Here is a 24,288-nt window from a genome sequence, read left to right on the forward strand (position 1 = left end):
TAGTTATTTACATTAATACAACAATTTAATTAATAAATGAAAGAGAATAAAATACAGGACCAAACTGGCAGATGTTAAAAAATTATCTGATAACATACAACGGGTCAGTTTCGGTCAAAATGCTTTGTACACTAAAAACAGGAGACTTAATATGACAGAGTATTCATCAAGAACCAACAAATAACAAAAGACAAATTAGGACAAATATTAACATCATATCTAAAAAAACCCCATCTAACCAACCATAGGAGCCAGAAACTTAGGCATCACCATCACTGACAGCTATTTCTCCCTCACCCTCATCCTCAACCCACCACCAGTGCTGACAATGATACTGCCTACATACCTCTAGAATCTGTCCACATCTTTCCACCAAAATGACCACCATACCCTGGTCCAAGCCACCATTATGCCCAATTTCTACACAAGTCTCCTAACTTGTTTCCTCGCTTCCACTCTTTCTCCCTGCAGTGTATTCTCCACTCGGTAGCAAAACGATAGGTTGAAAATGCAACTGGGTATGTTCCACACACTCACCTTCAACAAAAAAAAGTTCAATGGTTTTCTATTACTCTTCAAGTCTGAAACCTTAAACATAAGCCTGCACGATCGAGCTCCTACCCACACTTGCAGCTCCATTATAATGACATGCTCCCCCAACGGCCCCACCTTCCTGGCCAGTTCCTCCAACACAGCATATGCTTTCCTCTTATAGGGTCTTTTGCTATTCCTTATGCTCAGAAATCTCTCCCCAACGTCCCTATCGGGTTAATACCTACTCATCCTTCAGATATCAGCTGAAACATCCCTAAACCTTCTCTAATCTCCATGATGAGATCAAATCCTCCCTAAAATATGCTCTCATGGTACCATGTCCCTCTCCTTGGCACTTGTCAGAGTTGTAATTCTACATGCAGAGTGTGATACTTGAATATCTATTCCCTCTCTGGACTGCTAGAATTCACAAAGGGCAGGTCAAGTCTCCTCACTCACAAAATTTCTCAAGTCTTTTTGCTAGCACCCAGCACAGTGCTTAAACATAACAGATGCTCAATAAGTATTTCCTGCACGAACAACCATACATTGGTACAGTGTAGCAACACCCACAAAAAGCATAAGGGCATAAACTCCTTGATGCAGAAGTCCCATTCTGAGTGAAGTTAACTGAGACAAAGCATATATATTCAAAGATGTTCACACAGGAATGTTCATTACTTTGACGTTTTATAATATCAAAAACTTCTGACTTGTACATGTTCATCAGTAAGCAAAGGAACAATGCAGCCTTAAAAAAATAATAAATAAACCAATCAACAGACAAAGGATTAATCTCCAAAATATATAAATAGGTCATGCAGCTCACTATTAAAAACACAAACAACCCAATCAAAAAATGGGCAGAAGACCTAAATAGACATTTCTCCAAAGAAGACATACAGATGGCCAAGAGGCACACGAAAAGCTGCTCAACATCACTAATTATTAAAGAAATGCAAATCAAAACTACAATGAGGTATCACCTCACACCGCTTAGAATGGGCATCATCAGAGAATCTACAAACAGCAAATGCTGGAGAGGATGTGAGGAAAGGGAACCCTCTTGCACTGCTGGTGGGAATGTAAACTGATACAGCCACTATGGAGAACAGTATGCAGGTTCCTTAAAAACTAAAAATAGAATTACCATATGACCCAGCAATCCCACTACTGGGCATATACCCAGAGAAAACCATAATTCAAAAAGACATATGCACCCCAATGTTCACTGCAGCACTATTCGCAATAGCTAGGTCACGGAAGCAACCTAAACGCCCATCGACAGATGCACGGACAAAGAAGATGTGGTACGCATATACAATGGAATATTACTCAGCGATAAAAAAGAACGAACTTGGGTCATTTGTAGAGACGTGGATGGACCTAGAGACTGTCATACAGAGTGAAGTAAGTCAGAAAGAGAAAAACAAATATTATATATTAATGCATATATGTGGAATCTAGAAAAGTGGTACAGAAGAACCGGTTTGCAAGGCAGAAATAGAGACACAGATGTAGAGAACAAACGTATGGACATCAAGGGGGGAAAGCGGGGCAGGGCGGGGGCCGGTGGTGGTGAGATGAATTGGGAGATTGGGATTGACATATATACACTAATATGTATAAAACAGATAACTAATAAGAACCTGCTGTATAAAAAATAAATAAATTTTAAAAATTCAAAAATAAATAAATAAATAAACTAATTAATTAAAAAAAAAAAAAAAAAAAAAAGAATGAGGTTGGGAGACTGTCAAAACAGCACACAGATCACACACTCAAGTCCCGGAAGATGGGGAACTGCCTTAAGTCCCCCACTTCGGATGACATCTCCCTGCCTCACAAGTCTCAGTCCGACTGGGCTAGCTTTGGCAAGGGGACGGAGCTGGATCAGGAGCTGCTGCTGCCATATCTGGATCAAGTTCCAGTTTTGGTCTCTCATCCAACACCTAGTCAGACTCGCCTAGCACCTCAGCTGAGAGGAGCAAATTAGGATAGCTCAAAGAATAGGCCTCATACAGCATCAGCCTGAAGGAGTTTATGACCCTGGAAGAAACGGATCAGAAAAAAGGATCCGGGGGACTTCCCTGGTGGTGCAGCGGCTAAAGACTCCACACTCCCAATGCAGGGGGCCCGGGTTCGTTCCCTGGTCAGGGAACTAGATCCCACATCCATGCCGCAACTAAGAGTTTGCATGCCACAACTAAGGAGCCCACCGACTGCAATTAAGACCCGGCGCAACCAAATAAATGAATAAATAAAATAAAACAAATATTTAAAAAACAGATCGGGGAGTGTGTGATCTGTATGATGCACTTTGTTTATGAGAACCCAATTTGATTTCTGCTGTGTATGCAGATCACCTGGGCTGTACAGATGACTGGCTGATGAGATCCTTCACGTGCCCCTCCTGCATGGAGACAGTTGATGCAGCACTGCTTTTGTCCTACGAGACTAACTGAGCCAGTGTCTCTCACCTGACTTCAAGTGAACCATCATTTTTGGTGGTTTTGATCTTTTGTCGTTGAGCCCAAAGAGCCAGGGATTAGGAATTAAGATCATGCATGAAAGTTTCCTAAAAATTCCTGAACGGCTGCAGATGTTGGGGAAAAGCACGTGATATTTTAGAAATTTAGGGGGAAAAAGTAGGATGGTATTTTTATGTAAAGCCTTCACCCCGTGTTGAAAAATATAATTGTTATTTAGATCTTGTTATTCCTCCAGTACATAGGAATTGTGTAAAGTGTTACAGCAGCTATATATGTTTCAATTGTGTGTCAAAGATTAGGATAAAGATAGTGGTTGTTTTTCCTAAGTGAGATAACTTTCTTCTTCCCCCTACCCAAATTCTTTTCTGAAGTTGCTGGCATTTGGGTCAAGGTTTTATTAAAAGCCACATTTTAGAACACTGGCACAAAAAAAGGAGTTTTAAGCTGGTTTGCATAGTTCTTTTTTTGTTTTAGAATAAACATAGAGCACTTATTTTTTACTTTATAGGAACTCTACAAGTTAAGGTCCCATTGTTCTTTTGCTGTGATTGTTGTTACTACTGATGTTGCTGTTTTCTGTCTTTGCTGGTTCTTTCTAATCTACCATTTGTCATTATTGGCATATGATCATCTCAGGGTCACAAGATGGCTGCTGTAAAACCAAATATCATATTCTCACAAAACAAGGAGGAAGCAGAAAAAGAGCCCAAATGGTCATTTTCCTAATGCCTATTTATCTTTTGTCAGAGAAAAATATCATTCTCATAAGCACAATAACAGCCTTCCCTTAATTACTCATTTGCCAAAACAGACTGATATGACCATTCATAAGACAATTCATGGCAAAGAGGGATATGAGAATGATTGTCTTAGCCTAACAAGGATTTATCCACTCAAGCTGAATGCTTCACTCCTCAAAAAAGTCATAAAGTTCTATGAGCAAGGAAGAACTACTAAGTGACTGTTAAGTGAACCATCAGAATTGTTTGTCCAAGACCATACGATTCTTTCTTTCCACTGGAAATGGAATTCATTGCCTTAGGTCTTTTTAAATAGTGTACTATTACTGTTGGGGCTGGCTCTGTGCTTGAAAACCAGCTGAAAACCAGTTATAACCTGTTACAAGTGCTGTATCTGTTTGCAGTTAAGAAATGCAGAATTCAAAGTGATCTCCTAGCTTGTAGGCAAACTGAGATTCACTGTCCCTCTTCTATAAAAAAAATGAGCTAATGTGTCCAGAAACTAACTCTAGTAAAGTGGGGTTTAACATTACCCTTTCTTATGAGTTTCGTCAAATTATTTTGGTGGTTAACATGGTGATAATTAAAAGTCAAGGTAAATTTTAAATATTAAGAATTCTGATGTATGGAGCTTGACTTATGCCACCATGCTTATGTAAAAATGAAAGTGGCACCATGGTTAAACTGAGAAAAGTTTCTCAGTTGTAACAATTTTGATTTATTCTTTCCTGTGACCTCCTTCCCTGTTGTCTTGAAGCACAGCAAAAGGATACTGCATGTCTTCTTACGGTAGTGCTGAGGTTATTGAAGTTATATAAAACACATCTCAGTCTCTGTTTCTTGGAAGGAAAGTCCTGCTAGTTGACTGACAATTCTAAGCAGGGAGAATTTAGAGAAATGTGTTTCATGTTTCGCACACAAATGAAGAATCTGTATAATCACGACTTCACAGCTGTGATCTCAAAAAAGAAGGAATTTCTCTCTTTCTATTTTTCTTGCACATAACGTAAGAACACTCTGAATCTCTAAGCTTCTGAAGCGTTAGTAGAGATGGTCTAGTAAAGATGTAGTTGTAATGTTTTACCCATTTAGCATGTGTTTATTTTTCCTTATGTACTCCAAGGTGACATATTTGTTCAGCTCAGTGATATTACAGCTAAAAAAATCATTCATTAGTAAAAGGAGAAGCAATCTCAACCTAACAAATCAGAAGTGTTTCTTATTATTTTATATTGAGTTGAATATTTGACTCTTAACACTTTTTGCTACATACAAAACACAAGTCCCTTGAAGGGTTCTTCATAAGTGCATTATACAAGGATTTAGTATGTCATAAGCACTTAAAGATTTGACATTCAACTGTAGTAGTATCCATGTTGGTTACTTTTCTTACGAGCCCCATGATGAGTTGGAGAAACACTGAAAGAATTAGAGTATCAGGTTCTATTAAATTGTTACATGTATCTTGCTTAAGTTTGTGCTCATTTATTTATATCCAACTACATAAAGCAAATTTGGAGGAAAAAAAAGAATAATAAATAAATAAGAATGAGGTCTCCAAATATTGTCAGAGGAAGATGTCCTCCATATATTAAATTATAAACCAGAATGTCTAAAACACTATACCATTAAATCACATGTACAGTCAGTTCTGTATATCCAACGGTTCCATAACCTGCAGATATGGAAGCCCGACTGTACTACACCATTTTACATACGGGACTTGAGCATCCGAGGATTTTCGGATCCATGGGGAGTCCTAAAACCAATCCCCCTGCAGATACCAAGGGACCATTGTATATGCTTATATCTGCATTTTTTACGTCTGAAAAAATATGTGCTAAATTATTACTGGTGGTAACATCTGAGTAGGGGGCAAAATTGCCTTCCACTTCATACACTTCTCTGACTGCATTTTTTGCATTCAGCTTACATTAGCTTACATTACTATTGTAAACAGAACAATTTAAACATGCTCTGCCTCTTGGGGTTGGCAACTCACCTGCACATGAGGTAGCCAGTCCTGTTGAAACCATGGGTACAGTGGACACCAAGAAGTCTGTCTAGAAAACAGGGAATATGGAATTAAGTAAGCGAAGTAGATACACTAAAAACAAGTTAGACAATTTTCTCAAGAGTAGCCTTTATTAGTTACCACAACACTACCACTATCCTGAAAAGGAAAAACTCTGAAGAAAAGAGTGTTTTTGCAGGAACGTACTATAAAGAATTAACTACTATACAGTCAAAATTCATTGTCTCTGGGAAATTTTGCATAGCCTCCAATCAGATGCAATAGTGTGGACTGGAGAATGCCCATCAGGAACTGATCTGACTACAGAAAAAGGGAGTGGAAAAAAAAAACAGGCTATCAGAAGAACAGAATTTGTTTCTGAGTGAAACAAATGGAATGCCTTCACTTTTAATGCTCAATAATAAAAAGAACAAACGGTTTCTGAAGGGCTCTTGGGGTCCCCCAAAGCACTTCCATTCCTTCTCTCCTTCACTGCTCCTCACACGCCACGGGTTTATGTGCCTGTGGAGTTCTCGGGTTAAGTAGCACTGTTCTTGTTTCACAATGAAAAAGTAAGGCTCGAGACGTAAGCCCAAGCTGCACAGCAGGCAAACAGAAAAAAGACTAGAATCGAGTCTCAGATTTTTCCAACTATGCCACAGTATTTTGTGGTCCAGGACTTAAAAAAAATTATATGAGAGAGTAAATAAAAAACAACAACATGTAGCTGATCGCTGCAAAAGCTATGTCTGTGACTAGGTGGTGTCTGGCATTCGTCATCTCCTGCCTGGATTACTACCACCCTACAATTCTAACAATCTCTTCTATTTCAACTGATCCTCCATATGGAAGATGTTCTCTCTCTAAAATATAAACTTGGCTGGATTGCTCTGTTGCTGAAAAATCTGTTGTAGCAATGCAACTTCCCTAACACGAAGCGTCTGCAACTTCTCCAGAGTCCCTGCTCCTGCCGTCAGTTCGGCATCGGCTACCGGTACCTCTTTCCAGACACTCATGGGTAGTGCCTACCTTTACCAACATTCTAGCACGACTATGTTACCTGGAGTTACTGACCACAGCCAGATCTCCACTTCAGCTCCTTCCTATCTAGCTGTTCTTGAGTGGGACATCACAGGAAGCACTGAAAAGAATTCCTCTTCACTCGGAGACTTTACTCTGGCACTCACTGACCGGCACCCAGCTGCTTCCTCCATGTTTATGGCAGCCCAGTATGATAAAACTTCAGACGCCAATAACATGGTCCCTCTATATCCATCACTTTCTGCCAGGCTTGCTCAGGGAGCACCATCTCAGATTCCAAATCAGGGGCATAGCCGCCTGTCACTTCCCTACCAGGAAGGAAGCCAGGTATATTACTATAACCAAGGCACACTGGGGTCTTCACTGTATGGAGAACTTGGCTCCTGCCCGCAATCCTATGGCTCCGCGTCATACACAGGAAGTAGGGCCTCTGCGCAACCAGAAATGGGAATGGGACTGAAGGAGATTCAGCCCGCAAATATCCGACCACCAGCTTCCACCTCTGCAATCTGCCACCCTGTGTCTGCTCAACGCATCACAGAAACAAGTTTTCAAGGTGAGTATACAAACGGCAGAGCAAGTTGAAGAATGAGGTCGGCATTCACAAACGGGGTCAAATCGACAGCTGGGAAGGGGTGTAGAGACAGGTAGAATTTAGATCCTGAGCCTTTAATAACCACTACCTTCTCTCAGTGCTCTCTGTTTTTAGACTCTATGTAAGAACAGCTAGGGCTTCCCTGGTGGCGCCTGCCAATGCAGGGGACACGGCTTCGAGCCCCGGTCTGCGAAGATCCCACATGCCGTGCAGCAACTAAGCGCATGTGCCACAACGACTGAGCCTGCATTCCAGAGCCCGTGAGCCGCAACTACCGAAGCCCACGCGCCTACAGCCCATGCTCCGCAACAAGAGAGGCCACCGCGATGAGAAGCCCGCACACCGCAACCAAGAGTAGACCCCGCTAGCCGCAACTAGAGAAAGCCCGTGCACAGCAATGAGGACCCAGTGCAGCCAAAAAAATAAATACGTAGAATAAATAAGTTCAATCAATCAATCAATCAATAAACGTAAATTAAAAACAAACAAACAAACAAAAAAACAGAACACCTAATGCAGGTGGGAAGGTGGGAGGGACACTGTAAAGGTCATCTATGCTACATGTACAAGAACCCCGAGAGCACACCAATAGGTACCACATTTTTCACTGCTGTAGCCGAGCATTCCCCCTGTACTACCACACTGTAGCACTCCCTTCCCTCGTCTACTGCTACAGTCTCTTTGGAAGGTGTTTCAGAACTCTTGTTATGAGAGTGCCAGTTGAACTGTCCTCACTTCCGTCATTTATACCAGGATTTAAGACCTTGTGGTCCGAGATCCTGTCCAGAGAGCAAGCAGGCTAAGACTCTGTCTTTGTTTCTATATTTCATCAGAAAGGGCTCTACCCCCTCTCCTAGTTCATGGTGTGAAGTGTTCTTAGCCTCTCGGGAAAGTGGGGAGAATTCAAAGGACTCTCTATGAGAATGCTAGGCTTTGTAAAACATTTCAGTTTTTTAAAAAGAAGACTCATTTTGTATTGGACTTAACAACAGTCCTATGAGATACAAAGAGAGCCAAGGATCAGTGACATGAAATGATCACCAGTAAGAATTACAACAGTCACCGCTTACCTCGTAGCATAGGGCACACTGTCCATGATCCTTAAGAAGAGTTAGTAGAAATGCCTTGCCCATCTTGCCCCTGAACCCCTTGAAAGGTACACGACTGCTGTGTTGGTGTTTAGGGGGAGCATCTCACTTACCCGGGACTGACTTCAACCTTGATTCCTCTGTAGTGATGGAGACTTCCCCGCTGATGAAAAATTCCCTGGGATTGCAACCTCCAAGCCAGACCGCTTTCCTATGGAATGACAGAGAACTTCAGAGAACTTGTCAAGATGAAACACCAGTCAGTCTGCGGGAGAAAGGGAAGAAGAGAACGATGGAAATCGTTTCTGGGAAACTATTTTTACATTATGTTTTGTTTGTTCCTGGTAAATAAACTGAAATCTTCTTAACATTCAAACAAAATCTAAACCACTAAATTCAACAACACAGGAGTATAACTTTTGAAAAAAATTTCTTTGGCTGCGCAGCATGTGGGATCTTAGCTCCCCAACCAGGGATTGAACCCACGCCTGCTGCATTGGAAGCGCAGAGTCTTCACCACTGGACCACCAGGGAAGTCCCAGGAATAGAACTTTTAAAGGAGAAGGTATAAACCCCTGGGTTATATGAACTGGAGATTTTTAGTAAGAAGTCAATAGATCTTTTGTTAGGCACATTTTATGTTAGGCTGTCTCCCTGCACAGGACGCAGGCGCCTTGAAAATGGAAATCACATCCCTCTATAGTACGTCCCTCTTCTTTCTGCTTTGCAGTTTGCTGCTCCACTTGTTCAACCCCACCTAGTAATAACCTATACTTCCCTTGTTCCTGTTTTCCCATCTGGAAAACAGACAAAAGGCAACCAAACAACGCAAAGGTCTCAACAAATAAGGGATACCCAAAACCAGAGATGGCCAGAACTTCTGTATCCCTCATGAAACCTAGCCCGGTGTTCAATACTTAGGTATCATTAATACATGCGTGTTGACTGAAACAGTTGAAACGCAATTCTTCCACTTCCCAGTTTAGTTTTAGTCCTCATACAAAACCTGATCATCAAATTCCTTAATGCTAGGAATCACAGTGAAAAATAATTTCTCAACTGACTTCTGTCAGATGAGTGAGAACTAAGGTTAATTCAGTGTATCTGAAGCATAGAAAGTGAGGGCAAACGTGGCACAAGATGGGGCTAGAGAAGCAGAGAGGATTCTAGAGCACGCAGAGTCTTAAAGGCCACCAGTGTGTTTTCTATTCTCAAAACAATGTTTGTGAGCGATGTTTATGAGCAATGTTCCAACTTGCTTTGAAGGTTTCTTGTGTGAAGAATGGATTGGAGGGAAACAAGATATATGGACACTAGTTAGGACCTAATCGCAACAGACAGGCAAGTTCAGTATTAGGATGTTGAGGGAGAGCTGACAGATTCCAAAGAAATTCAGGAGATAAACTGAAGCGGGCTTCATGGGGTATGAGATGGAGGAAAGGAAGGTCTTAGGGAATTAAAGGGTTTACTGCACACATGAGCAGAGTCTCAAAATTAATCATTTGAACGTACAGAGGGGGATCGATCTCCCAAATGACACCGGTTAGGAAGCAACGGTACGCCCTGTAGAATTCCTAGAGACAGCACAAATCAACTGTTTCGATGGAAAATTCGGCGGGACCCTTGATTTCCATGGGAATATAGAGAAAAGAGACACTGATCTGGCTTGCAGGTATTTAGGAAGTTGTTAGCCTGACATCACATACTAGTCTCATGTAAGTAGGCCGTCTGAAGTATGAAGCTTAGGGGAAAAACCTTGAAGAAAACTTAAAAGCTTAAGCCACACCTCTATACTACACCACCTTTCACAGTTTCTTCTCAGATAAGCAGCATCCCCATCAGTGAAGAAACTCACATCCCATAATAGGAACAACAGGCCTAAAAATTAAATGTGTGTCTTTGGAGGTCCCATCTATGCGATATCTTCCTGGTACCAGAAAAGTCCCCAGGAAGATCGATCTTTGCACCCCTGAAAGCTTACCACCAAGGAAAATGACTAGGTCCATAGATTTCCTCCCTCAAACCAGCCTACCTCACACATAAATCACTAGCAACTCAGCCCTTAACTCACATTATCACAGTCACAAGAGTGGTTAGGGAGAAAAGCACTAACCAGGGGAACTAACACAGAGGCAATCCAGGCCAAGCTGGGCTGGTGGCAGATATCTGCTCCTTACGCTCGGGTGCATAATGCGACTCACCACAATGCCTTTTTCACAGACCCTTTTTAAAGTTTCTCCACAAAATCCAACAGCTCAAGTTAGCTCATGACGCTTCAAGGTAAACAATCGTCAAGAGAAAAACATGCAATATGTCTTACAATGTTGGATTCCTTACAAATAGGACAAGGAAATAACCATGTAGACAAAACCAGAGCATTTGAAAACATCTGCGTTCTACAAACATACCAGTGAATGCTATAAATAAGGTAATATGACATAAAACAAAATGAAAACTAGATGTGAGACTGTTCTCTTCAGTGTACAGACTTCATGGCAGTTGCTGCACGATCTAGCTACTTATATCTACAACTCTCTGTTCTGTTAATACAAAATGAGGCCCAAGTGTGTCAACTTGTTTCCCACAGAAACCAAAAAACCTACATGCATCTCTTTTCTCCGGTGCCCTTTCACCTTACCTGCTCCCAGTTCTCCACCAATGTCCTCCTCTTTCTCTAATTATTCTCCTCTTCATTGTGCTTGGCCTTGCACCCAAGCATGCAAGACAGAGAGTCCTAGAGGTCCGAGATTCTAGAGGGGCTGTTTGCAAGGGGGAGGAGATTACGGTAACTGCCACACTGTATATACTTCTGTGCAAAGAAAGAGGGACAGTGTTCAGAATGTCTCTCACATATAAAAAGAGCTGGATGGCAGGATACCTGTGTGGCCCAAGGAACTAGAGCTAGCAAATCATGGGCAAAACAATTGCAACCAAAGGCTGGAAGAGGAAAGGTCTGCAACCAGCTCTGTCTCCTGGCTCTCTGGTATTTGCTGCCAATGGGCAGAGTCTATTTCGTGAAGCATCAAGCACTGAAAAGAAGACTCCTGCTGCTGGAAGTTGACAGGAAGGAACATCCAATGCAAGACCAAGGCTTGTCCTAGAAGCAATGCCCATAATGGAAGAAAAAAAAAAAAAAAAAAGAAAGCGGAAGAGAAATGTTAAGTCGCAAGTCCAACCTGGCCCCCAGCCTAGCCCAGCCCAAGGAAGGTAGGAGTCAAGGAGAAGAAACTAAAAGAGAAGAGCCTTGGACCACAACATTCTCCACAGGGTACACTCAACAAACTTCACCCTGCTCTTTAACCAAGTTACAACTGTAATAGTTCAAACTACATGGCTCTTTCCTTCCTAAGGATACTAGTTAAATAAGATCTATATAGCTCTAAGTATATGATACATAAAATAGAATACTCTGTAGAATATAAGTAACTGTTAGTTAATTATATTAATGAACGTCTGTAAGAAATGTTGCAATGATTTCCCTAATGGAAGAGCCTGGGGGAGGTAAATCTGTCTTCTAGGATTTCCTCCCCAGAGCTCAGAAATTGAGGGGTTGTTTTAGCTCTCCTACGCTCTCTTCACCCAAGCCCGCCCTCCTGTTGGGGATCGGACCTCCCTATTGGCTAGCTCATACCTTTCAACTGCCTGCTTTGTGACATCACTCTCCTACCAAACCTACTACCACTTGGTAGAGGTCTTGGGGTTTCCGTGGAGCCGTTTGGACCAGTAACCAGTGACCTTTGTACTGGACACGTGCGCCGTTCAGCTGCAGCCACTCAGACATCCTCTAGTGTTGTCTCCTCATCCCTTGTACCTGCAGTTGATGTCTCCTCTTCTCTGACCATGTCAGGTAAGAAAAGAAACTTTGGAAAGTTTTGCGTTCGATTTCTTTTGCCCCTAAATTGAGGAGGAGATTCAAAATAGCGTGGAATAATGAGGGAAAGTATTGAACTACAAGTCTGGAGACCTAATTTCAGTTTTGACTTTGACGTTTACTGTCTGTGTGACTTTGGACAAATCACTGACTGCCTCACAAAGCCTGCTGCTTTCCTTATCTGTTACGTTAGGATACCACATTGGGTTGATCACTCTGATCCCCTTCTTTTCCAATATTGAGCCTTAAAGGGTACCCATGTAGAAAATGAAATCAGAGACTTCTCAAAAGAGTGTTTCAACAGAAACATAGAAAAGCCAGGTGACACAGAAAACTAGCGATATATACCAAGATGTTTCATCTCCAATGGTCTCCCTCCACTAGTATTTCGACTAGTTGAAAAGAGAGAATAGGGAGAGAGGATGGAGAGTACTGGGCTATATAGGGAGGCACAGAGTCAAACGTAAGCAAGTTTAGGATTGTTTTCATTAGCACAGGCCAACAGGAACCAAGAGATGGGAAAAAAATATAAGAATGAAGAGGGAAAGCATAGAGGAGCTCTCAAGAAAGAGGCAGTTTGCCATGGAATGTTGATGGGAGCCAAAGATTTTAAATTAAAGCAGAAACAGCACAGAGGGAAATCTGCTCAGAGCAGGGCAAAACAAAGCTGATGGTAGCAAATCCTTACATTAACAGACTAAGAAGGAAAGTAAGGCCAGAACAGGGGATCACCAGGAAAGGCAGCCTATCAGAAAAGTCATACTCCGTTTTCTTTCTTTTATTGCCTCTCTGAATACAGCTGGCACTTGACAGTTTGGAATAGAAACACTTTAGAAGTATGTTTTAGAAATGATGCTTCCTAGAAACCAGAAACCAAAGTGGTTATCTAGGGGGCTGCTTTTCAGTGTTCTATTCTTTCTAATTTTTAAACTAGGTAGACATTTGACCAATTAAACATTTTAAATGATATCTTCTACATTGAATCAGAAGGACTATTTCCTTTGTGTGATATGTAGCTTCTAAGGCAAGGTTGCTTTTCATTTTTACAGTTATTTCCTTCCTAACACAGAGAGCACATTGATCAACAGCCATCGTTCGCTTGTAGATCTTAGCTACCGGAGAAGAAAAAGAAAAAGTCAAGCCCCACATCTCTAATTCCCCATTTAGGGAATTCCCTGGCGGTCCAGCGCTTTAGGACTCGGTGCTTTCACGGCCAGGGCCACGCGGCGCGGCAAAAGAAAAAAAGAAAACACAAACATCCACATTTATCTAAAACAATATTGTGGAGTCCTTTGGATTTTCTTACATTTGAAAATCTTTTTTAATTGGATTCTAGGGATGATGGTTTTTTGAGGTCTTGGGATGTCATCTTCTTGGATGTGGAAGATGATTCTAAGTTCTAGGATAAATACAAAAACCTTCTTGATACTTTTTAAGCTTCCTTTCTGCTTATTATATGAGTTATATTCATGGAAAGATATATTTCTCCTAGGCTTAATACCTGTTACTTGCTGGGTAAAAATATGAATGAGCACAATAATGAAACTCTTTTACACTTACTATTTTGCTGTCTGCTTTGTACCGGTTTTCATTGAAATACTTGTCTATATATGTTGTGGCTACCTATACATTCACATTTGTTGCATTCTGTTGCTTGTTATGCATTTTTTACTGATTTATCGTCTCTGTCTGTATGCATTGGCTAGGAATTCATTCACCTCTATCACCTCCATCGTGTTTTTTGGTTAATAGTATTCACTAAAATAGAGTGGGCAAAATTCACTTTCATAATATTGCATGTATGGTACAGAATGTCATTTGTTAGTAAATTCATTAGGCTTTGATACTTGCCCACATACCCCAGTTTTCATTAATATCTATGGATTTCTTTTTCGTTACGTAACATGTTTTTCATGATTTTTCTTTGTCTTTCTAGAACTTATTGTATCTTCCTCCATATAAATCATACGCAATAGATCAGCTTATTCATCTATTAATTATTACTGCTATTATTATTGGTGGTGGTGTTATAACCACTTTATAGATGAGTAATCTGAAGTAATCAGATAACTTTTCTCTTTCCAAAAGCACTTAAGAAATCCACTTTCGGGTAATCATTTTGAGGTAGGATGAGAAACCAGGCTTGAAGAGGGCAAAAATGACTCTTTCAGTTCACCAGTTGGACTGAGCTATACGTCAACTCTAGGTAATAGCGTGGGAACTGCACAAGCAAAGGGAGACACTGAAGATGACAATGGTAATGGCCGTACTGTTTTCTAATGGACAAAAAAAATGCTTATATTATAAGTTCTATTTCTCCTGCTTTCTGGCACTATCATGCTCAGAGTGGAGTCCTGGCAAGGAAGTCAGGATACTTAGGTTCTGAAACCTGGTAAAGACACTAACATAATGAGAGAACCTGAACAAGTCAACCCGACCTCTCTGAGCCTCAGTTTCCTTACTCGTGAAATGAGACTGAAAAAAGAGAAAGTTCTCTAAGGGCCTCCTAGTTCTAAAATGCTTCCAGTCTAGGAAACAGCATAGAAGTCAATACGAGTGCAGGCTGAAGGGAAAGACAGGGCAGGGAGAAGGTTGCTTCCAGCCTAGAGAACAATGTCTGAACCATACCACTTGGCTCTTCTGCCCATCTGTGCCCAAGATGGGAGCACAGGCAGTTAATACAGAAGAGTGGAAAACTGCTCAGTCCTTACAGCCATCATTAACTGTCTGATTTTGGGTTTCTCAGGAAGGGTCGATAGTAGAGGTGTCCTGAGAGCAAGAACCTTAAGATAATGCTGTTCCTCAAACGTAGTGAGAATTTCTCAACCTCCCTGAGTTTTTCATGACCCTCTTGTTCTTACAGAAAATTTCCAAAATCCATCTCTACTTGGAACTCTAAATTCTCTGCAGCATTCTCTTCCTGTGGTGAGCAATGCAACTTCCCTAACACGAAGTGTCTGCAACTTCTCCAGAGTCTCTGCCCCTGCCGTCAGTTCGGCATCGGCTACCGGTACCTCTTTCCAGACACTCATGGGTAGTGCCTACCTTTACCAACATTCCAGCACGACTATGTTATCTGGAGTTACTGACCACAGCCAGATCTCCACTTCAGCTCCTTCCTATCCAGGTGTTCTTGAGTGGGACATCACAGGAAGCACTGAAAAGAATTCCTCTTCACTCGGAGACTTTACTCTGGCACTCACTGACCGGCACCCAGCTGCTTCCTCCATGTTTATGGCAGCCCAGGATGATAAAACTTCAGACGCCAATAACATGGTCCCTCTATATCCATCACTTTCTGCCAGGCTTGCTCAGGGAGCACCATCTCAGATTCCAAATCAGGGGCATAGCCGCCTGTCACTTCCCTACCAGGAAGGAAGCCAGGTATATTACTATAACCAAGGCACACTGGGGTCTTCACTGTATGGAGAACTTGGCTCCTGCCCGCAATCCTATGGCTCCGCGTCATACACAGGAAGTAGGGCCTCTGCGCAACCAGAAATGGGAATGGGACTGAAGGAGATTCAGCCCACAAATATCCGACCACCAGCTTCCACCTCTGCAATCTGCCACCCTGTGTCTGCTCAACGCATCACAGAAACAAGTTTTCAAGGTGAGTATACAAACGGCAGAGAAAGTTGAAGAATGAGGTCGGCATTCACACATGGGGTCAAATCGACAGCTGGGAAGGGGTGTAGAGACAGGTAGAATTTAGATCCTGAGCCTTTAGTAACCACTACCTTCGCTCAGTGCCCTCTGTTTTTAGACTCTATATAAGAACACCTAGGGCTTCCCTGGTGGCGCCGTGGTTAAGAATCCGCCTGCCAATGCAATGCGGGGGACACGGGTTCGAGCCCTGGTCTGGGAAGATCCCACATGCCGTGGAGCAACTAAGCCCATGTGCCACAACGACTGAGCCTGCATTCTAGAGCCCGTGAGCCGCAACTACCGAAGCCCACGCGCCTAGAGCGCATGCTCCGCAACAAGAGAAGCCCGCACACCGCAACCAAGAGTAGACCCCGCTAGCCGCAACTAGAGAAAGCCCGTGCACAGCAATGAAGACCCTGTGCAGCCAAAAAAATAAATACGTAGAATAAATAAGTTCAAACAATCAATCAATAAATAAACGTAAATTAAAAAAAACAAAAAAACAAAAAGAACACCTAATGCAGGTGGGAAGGTGGCAGGGACACTGTAAAGGTCATCTATGCTACATGTACAAGAACCCCGAGAGCACACCAATAGGTACCACATTTTTCACTGCTGTAGCCGAGCATTCCCCCTGTACTACCACACTGTAGCACTCCCTTCCCTCGTCTACTGCTACAGTCTCTTTGGAAGGTGTCTCAGAACTCTTGTTATGAGAGTGCCAGTTGAAGTGTCCTCACTTCCGTCATTTATACCAGGATTTAAGACCTTGTGGTCCGAGATCCTGTCCAGAGAGCAAGCAGGCTAAGACTCTGTCTTTGTTTCTGTATTTCATCAGAAAGGGCTCTACCCCCTCTCCTAGTTCATGGTGTGAAGTGTTCTTAGCCTCTCGGGAAAGTGGGGAGAATTCAAAGGACTCTATATGAGAATGCTAGGCTTTGTAAAACATTTCAGTTGTTTAAAAAGAAGACTCATTTTGTATTGGACTTACAACAGTCCTATGAGATACAAAGAGAGCCAAGGATCAGTGACATGAAATGATCACCAGTTAAGCATTACAACAGTCACCGCTTACCTCGTAGCATAGGGCACTGTCCATGATCCTTAAGAAGAGTTAGTAGAAATGCCTTGCCCATCTTGCCCCTGAACCCCTTGAAAGGTACATGACTGCTGTGTTGGTGTTTAGGGGGAGCATCTCATTTACCAGGGACTGACTTCTCCCTTGATCCCTTTGTAGTGATGGAGCCTTCCCTGGTGATGAAAAATTCCCTGGGATTGCAACCTCCAAGCCAGACGTTTTGTGTGACACAAACTCAAGAACTCCCCAAGTCCTGCAGTAGCAGAAACAGTCACATACTTGAGAGTAACCCACCATCTGAACTTGGGGACATTTCAGTGACAGCTCCAGTCCAGAGTGCCAGGCGTCTCCTGGCCCTGCCTCCAGCTCCAAGCCAGGGACAAACAGAGAGTAAGAACGTGGAGGATATCAAAACCAAGCTGTCAAAGCCTCTGGAGGCCTACCAGATCCCAATAGAAAACCAAGATCCTCCACTACTCCCTTTGGGAATCCCTGATATTCCCCAGCCGCTGGCCTGCACCGATCCCCTCAGCCAAGAGGAGCAGCCTGGTTCTGAAAATGCTGATCTGGGAGAGAACAGCCTGAGTCGTCAGGACCTAGGGACACTTGAAAATGGGACTGAACCTAGCAGTGGTCTTGCAGACATTACTACACTGGCGGAGGATATTCACCTTCCCCAGCTCTTTAATTCTTGGAAAGATCTTGATCGATCCCAAGGTCCCAACGTGATCAAAGCTGAAGACACCAGAGCCATTAAGGTGAATCAGGTGCAGGAAAAGCCAAGTGTCGTAAAGGTTCCCTCTGATCAACCCAGGAAGAACAAACAGAAAGCCTCTGAGCCTATCGGTGGTGCTCCCAAGGCCAAAATCCAGCCAAAGGATCCAGAGTGCCTGTTAGGGGGAGAAGCGGTTATATGCACTGCTGCAGTCAGTGACAGGGCTCCTGCGAACACGGCCAAGCACTCTCAAGGCAAACCTCAGAAAGCTGCATCCGGAAAGATCAGCAAAACTGAGAGCCATGGGCAGGAAAAGACCAAAAGGACCAGAGGAAGAAACAAGGCTGAAGAGAACAAGCAGTCAGGGAACAAAGTCAAGGCAGAAGACAAGCCAGCAATCCCCAACACGAAGCGAAAGGAACACCAAACTGAGCTTCGCCAAGAGAGCTTTCAAAAGCCTCGAACCTCCCTTGGCGTGCGCATGCTGGAGTCTGTGAAGGTTCTTCATGCGCTGGGGAAGAAGAATGAGACGAAAACTGGGCTCTCTTCCTGTCGGCTCTTGGGAAATTCAAGCAACCCCAAAGACCCCCAGCCACCCCCAGCGATCCAGCCACGGCGGCATACCCCACGTGAGGGTAAGAGGCCTGAGAAAACGCAAGTCCAAGCCCAGAAACCAGACAGCAGTGCTGAAACAGAGTGTCCATCTCCATCCCAGTGTGAGCGGCCTCCTCCTGGGAAGGTCAAGTTGATACCTCTGCCTTTTTCTGCCTGGGACAAGCCTCAAGCTCGACCCGCTCCTCGGAGGCCACAGTCTCTGGCCTCACATCGGCCTGCTGTGGCTTACCGTGCCCAGCCTGGTTCTACTGACTCAGCTCAACCTGCTGCAGTCAATTCATCCCAGCCAGCTCCTGCCTCTTTGCCAGGTCCCGCCAAACCAGCTCAGCCAACTGTGGCCAACCCAACCCAACCGGCTTGGACCAACCATACCCAGCCTCGTGTCCCTCAGCCTGCTGCTCCTAGGCCTGCACCCTACAAAACTTCATCTGGCGCTTCTCTCCAGCGCGAGCCTGTTCCCCCTGCTGTGACTAAGCGCCAGTCCCCACCCAAGCTCCAAACCCAACTTCTACTCCAAGACTTCAGCAAGCAACGAGTTCCATGGAGGGAACCCAACGTGCCTGAGCCAGTCATGTCAAAGCCCATCGAACAAGAGCAGAGGCCAGAGCGAGAGGCCATGAAGAGGCGGGCTCAACAACAACGGGAGAATGCTGCCAGATACACCTCTTCGGGGAAGCTGCAATTTTTCACCCAGAGGGACAAAGAAATGGAAATTGCTGACTACTACGGATACGTCAGGTGACAGCTGCTAGGATTCTTGCTGCCACCTTGGCTACCAGCGGTTCTTCCATACATAGGTAAGATAGGTATAGAACCGAATAAGTAAATGGAATAGAATTAATAGATGAGTAATAAACCTTTCGAATTTTGAGATGCTGCTAACTGGGGCGTGAGAAAGGAAGGACTGAAAGTTGGATGGGAGAATGAAGGAAAGGGGTAAAAACTGAGGAAAGAGGAAGGAACTTGGCCCAGGGCTAGGAAGGCCAAAAGAGACGTATGGATTTAGGAAAGGAAGCAGGAGTGAGGATGAAATGGCAGAAGTAAAAAGCAGGGTCAGGGGTCTGGGTTGAAAGAACACAATTGGAGTAGAGTTGAAGGTGACAGGAGATGAGTCTAGGTTTACTAGGAGAAATAGAAACAAAGTCTCTCGGGGAGGTTGGCCTTAAGTCTCACAACCACCAGATAGGTATTTCAGAAAACAAGAGGTTCACGACACATCTCTGAAAGGTTTGAGTTGCCTTATTCAGGTGTGATTATAGTGGGGGAATAGGCAAATCTACCAGAGAAGTGGCTAGGGCTCAGAGTCCTCCTAGGGGCAGCTGACGACAGGGCCAGAGCCAAGGGAACTGCTGTATCAGGAGGCCCACGAACAAATCAGGGGCATAGCCTCCTGTCACTTCCCTACCAGGAAGGAAGCCAGGTATATTACTATAACCAAGGCACACTGGGGTCTTCACTGTATGGAGAACTTGGCTCCTACCCGCAATCCTATGGCTCCGCGTCATACACAGGAAGTAGGGCCTCTGCGCAACCAGAAATGGGAATGGGACTGAAGGAGATTCAGCCCGCAAATATCCGACCACCAGCTTCCACCTCTGCAATCTGCCACCCTGTGTCTGCTCAACGCATCACAGAAACAAGTTTTCAAGGTGAGTATACAAACGGCAGAGCAAGTTGAAGAATGAGGTCGGCATTCACAAACGGGGTCAAATCGACAGCTGGGAAGGGGTGTAGAGACAGGTAGAATTTAGATCCTGAGCCTTTAATAACCACTACCTTCTCTCAGTGCTCTCTGTTTTTAGACTCTATGTAAGAACAGCTAGGGCTTCCCTGGTGGCGCCTGCCAATGCAGGGGACACGGCTTCGAGCCCCGGTCTGCGAAGATCCCACATGCCGTGCAGCAACTAAGCGCATGTGCCACAACGACTGAGCCTGCATTCCAGAGCCCGTGAGCCGCAACTACCGAAGCCCACGCGCCTACAGCCCATGCTCCGCAACAAGAGAGGCCACCGCGATGAGAAGCCCGCACACCGCAACCAAGAGTAGACCCCGCTAGCCGCAACTAGAGAAAGCCCGTGCACACCAATGAGGACCCAGTGCAGCCAAAAAAATAAATACGTAGAATAAATAAGTTCAATCAATCAATCAATCAATAAACGTAAATTAAAAAAAAAAAAAACAAACAAAAAAACAGAACACCTAATGCAGGTGGGAAGGTGGCAGGGACACTGTAAAGGTCATCTATGCTACATGTACAAGAACCCCGAGAGCACACCAATAGGTACCACATTTTTCACTGCTGTAGCCGAGCATTCCCCCTGTACTACCACACTGTAGCACTCCCTTCCCTCGTCTACTGCTACAGTCTCTTTGGAAGGTGTTTCAGAACTCTTGTTATGAGAGTGCCAGTTGAACTGTCCTCACTTCCGTCATTTATACCAGGATTTAAGACCTTGTGGTCCGAGATCCTGTCCAGAGAGCAAGCAGGCTAAGACTCTGTCTTTGTTTCTATATTTCATCAGAAAGGGCTCTACCCCCTCTCCTAGTTCATGGTGTGAAGTGTTCTTAGCCTCTCGGGAAAGTGGGGAGAATTCAAAGGACTCTCTATGAGAATGCTAGGCTTTGTAAAACATTTCAGTTTTTTAAAAAGAAGACTCATTTTGTATTGGACTTACAACAGTCCTATGAGATACAAAGAGAGCCAAGGATCAGTGACATGAAATGATCACCAGTAAGAATTACAACAGTCACCGCTTACCTCGTAGCATAGGGCACTGTCCATGATCCTTAAGAAGAGTTAGTAGAAATGCCTTGCCCATCTTGCCCCTGAACCCCTTGAAAGGTACACGACTGCTGTGTTGGTGTTTAGGGGGAGCATCTCACTTACCCGGGACTGACTTCAACCTTGATTCCTCTGTAGTGATGGAGACTTCCCCGCTGATGAAAAATTCCCTGGGATTGCAACCTCCAAGCCAGACCGCTTTCCTATGGAATGACAGAGAACTTCAGAGAACTTGTCAAGATGAAACACCAGTCAGTCTGCGGGAGAAAGGGAAGAAGAGAACGATGGAAATCGTTTCTGGGAAACTATTTTTACATTATGTTTTGTTTGTTCCTGGTAAATAAACTGAAATCTTCTTAACATTCAAACAAAATCTAAACCACTAAATTCAACAACACAGGAGTATAACTTTTGAAAAAAATTTCTTTGGCTGCGCAGCATGTGGGATCTTAGCTCCCCAACCAGGGATTGAACCCACGCCTGCTGCATTGGAAGCGCAGAGTCTTCACCACTGGACCACCAGGGAAGTCCCAGGAATAGAACTTTTAAAGGAGAAGGTATAAACCCCTGGGTTATATGAACTGGAGATTTTTAGTAAGAAGTCAATAGATCTTTTGTTAGGCACATTTTATGTTAGGCTGTCTCCCTGCACAGGACGCAGGCGCCTTGAAAATGGAAATCACATCCCTCTATAGTACGTCCCTCTTCTTTCTGCTTTGCAGTTTGCTGCTCCACTTGTTCAACCCCACCTAGTAATAACCTATACTTCCCTTGTTCCTGTTTTCCCATCTGGAAAACAGACAAAAGGCAACCAAACAACGCAAAGGTCTCAACAAATAAGGGATACCCAAAACCAGAGATGGCCAGAACTTCTGTATCCCTCATGAAACCTAGCCCGGTGTTCAATACTTAGGTATCATTAATACATGCGTGTTGACTGAAACAGTTGAAACGCAATTCTTCCACTTCCCAGTTTAGTTTTAGTCCTCATACAAAACCTGATCATCAAATTCCTTAATGCTAGGAATCACAGTGAAAAATAATTTCTCAACTGACTTCTGTCAGATGAGTGAGAACTAAGGTTAATTCAGTGTATCTGAAGCATAGAAAGTGAGGGCAAACGTGGCACAAGATGGGGCTAGAGAAGCAGAGAGGATTCTAGAGCACGCAGAGTCTTAAAGGCCACCAGTGTGTTTTCTATTCTCAAAACAATGTTTGTGAGCGATGTTTATGAGCAATGTTCCAACTTGCTTTGAAGCTTTCTTGTGTGAAGAATGGATTGGAGGGAAACAAGATATATGGACACTAGTTAGGACCTAATCGCAACAGACAGGCAAGTTCAGTATTAGGATGTTGAGGGAGAGCTGACAGATTCCAAAGAAATTCAGGAGATAAACTGAAGCGGGCTTAATGGAGTATGAGATGGAGGAAAGGAAGGTCTTAGGGAATTAAAGGGTTTACTGCACACACGAGCAGAGTCTCAAAATTAATCATTTGAACGTACAGAGGTGGATCTCCCAAATGACACCAGTTAGGAAGCAACGGTACGCCCTGTAGAATTCCTAGAGACAGCACAAATCAACTGTTTCGATGGAAAATTCGGCGGGACCCTTGATTTCCATGGGAATATAGAGAAAAGAGACACTGATCTGGCTTGCAGGTATTTAGGAAGTTGTTAGCCTGACATCACATACTAGTCTCATGTAAGTAGGCCGTCTGAAGTATGAAGCTTAGGGGAAAAACCTTGAAGAAAACTTAAAAGCTTAAGCCACACCTCTATACTACACCACCTTTCACAGTTTCTTCTCAGATAAGCAGCATCCCCATCAGTGAAGAAACTCACATCTCATAATAGGAACAACAGGCCTAAAAATTAAATGTGTGTCTTTGGAGGTCCCATCTATGCGATATCTTCCTGGTACCAGAAAAGTCCCCAGGAAGATCGATCTTTGCACCCCTGAAAGCTTACCACCAAGGAAAATGACTAGGTCCATAGATTTCCTCCCTCAAACCAGCCTACCTCACACATAAATCACTAGCAACTCAGCCCTTAACTCACATTATCACAGTCACAAGAGTGGTTAGGGAGAAAAGCACTAACCAGGGGAACTAACACAGAGGCAATCCAGGCCAAGCTGGGCTGGTGGCAGATATCTGCTCCTTACGCTCGGGTGCATAATGCGACTCACCACAATGCCTTTTTCACAGACCCTTTTTAAAGTTTCTCCACAAAATCCAACAGCTCAAGTTAGCTCATGACGCTTCAAGGTAAACAATCGTCAAGAGAAAAACATGCAATATGTCTTACAATGTTGGATTCCTTACAAATAGGACAAGGAAATAACCATGTAGACAAAACCAGAGCATTTGAAAACATCTGCGTTCTACAAACATACCAGTGAATGCTATAAATAAGGTAATATGACATAAAACAAAATGAAAACTAGATGTGAGACTGTTCTCTTCAGTGTACAGACTTCATGGCAGTTGCTGCACGATCTAGCTACTTATATCTACAACTCTCTGTTCTGTTAATACAAAATGAGGCCCAAGTGTGTCAACTTGTTTCCCACAGAAACCAAAAAACCTACATGCATCTCTTTTCTCCGGTGCCCTTTCACCTTACCTGCTCCCAGTTCTCCACCAATGTCCTCCTCTTTCTCTAATTATTCTCCTCTTCATTGTGCTTGGCCTTGCACCCAAGCATGCAAGACAGAGAGTCCTAGAGGTCCGAGATTCTAGAGGGGCTGTTTGCAAGGGGGAGGAGATTACGGTAACTGCCACACTGTATATACTTCTGTGCAAAGAAAGAGGGACAGTGTTCAGAATGTCTCTCACATATAAAAAGAGCTGGATGGCAGGATACCTGTGTGGCCCAAGGAACTAGAGCTAGCAAATCATGGGCAAAACAATTGCAACCAAAGGCTGGAAGAGGAAAGGTCTGCAACCAGCTCTGTCTCCTGGCTCTCTGGTATTTGCTGCCAATGGGCAGAGTCTATTTCGTGAAGCATCAAGCACTGAAAAGAAGACTCCTGCTGCTGGAAGTTGACAGGAAGGAACATCCAATGCAAGATC

At 43.7% G+C, this 24,288-nt stretch overlaps 2 long non-coding RNA genes and 1 pseudogene across 11 annotated transcripts in view; 1 reads left to right on the forward strand and 2 right to left on the reverse strand.

The window, feature by feature from the left end:
• The window catches only part of LOC309653952, a 77,099-nt gene that overhangs the window by 17,556 nt on the left and 35,255 nt on the right, over positions 1–24,288 (reverse strand). The gene's annotated exons all lie outside the window — the stretch shown is intronic.
• LOC309653951 overlaps positions 1–24,288 on the reverse strand; it is a 45,166-nt gene that overhangs the window by 2,518 nt on the left and 18,360 nt on the right. The window contains exons 1-2 of one of the 9 annotated variants that reach the window (XR_014259660.1): positions 17,228–17,289; positions 5,769–5,829 (exon numbers count right to left, since the gene is read on the reverse strand). The exons of 1 other annotated variant lie outside the window; for it this stretch is intronic. This is a non-coding gene — a long non-coding RNA (uncharacterized lncRNA). Of the gene's footprint in view, positions 1–4,299; positions 4,333–5,768; positions 5,830–6,009; positions 6,320–6,840; positions 6,974–15,465; positions 15,483–17,098; positions 17,116–17,227; positions 17,290–24,288 lie in introns of those variants that run through there. 7 more of the 9 variants (XR_014259662.1, XR_014259663.1, XR_014259664.1 and 4 more) reach the window with 7 other exon arrangements.
• On the forward strand, positions 134–3,878 carry LOC309653950 (RING finger protein 11-like; annotated as a pseudogene). Its single transcript has 2 exons — positions 134–2,609; positions 2,824–3,878. The product of its transcript is annotated as an RING finger protein 11-like (transcript).

This window comes from Balaenoptera physalus, assembly GCF_965194825.1.
Source record: "Balaenoptera physalus genome assembly, contig: HAP1_SCAFFOLD_1539, whole genome shotgun sequence".
Taxonomy (NCBI): Eukaryota; Metazoa; Chordata; class Mammalia; order Artiodactyla; family Balaenopteridae; genus Balaenoptera; species Balaenoptera physalus.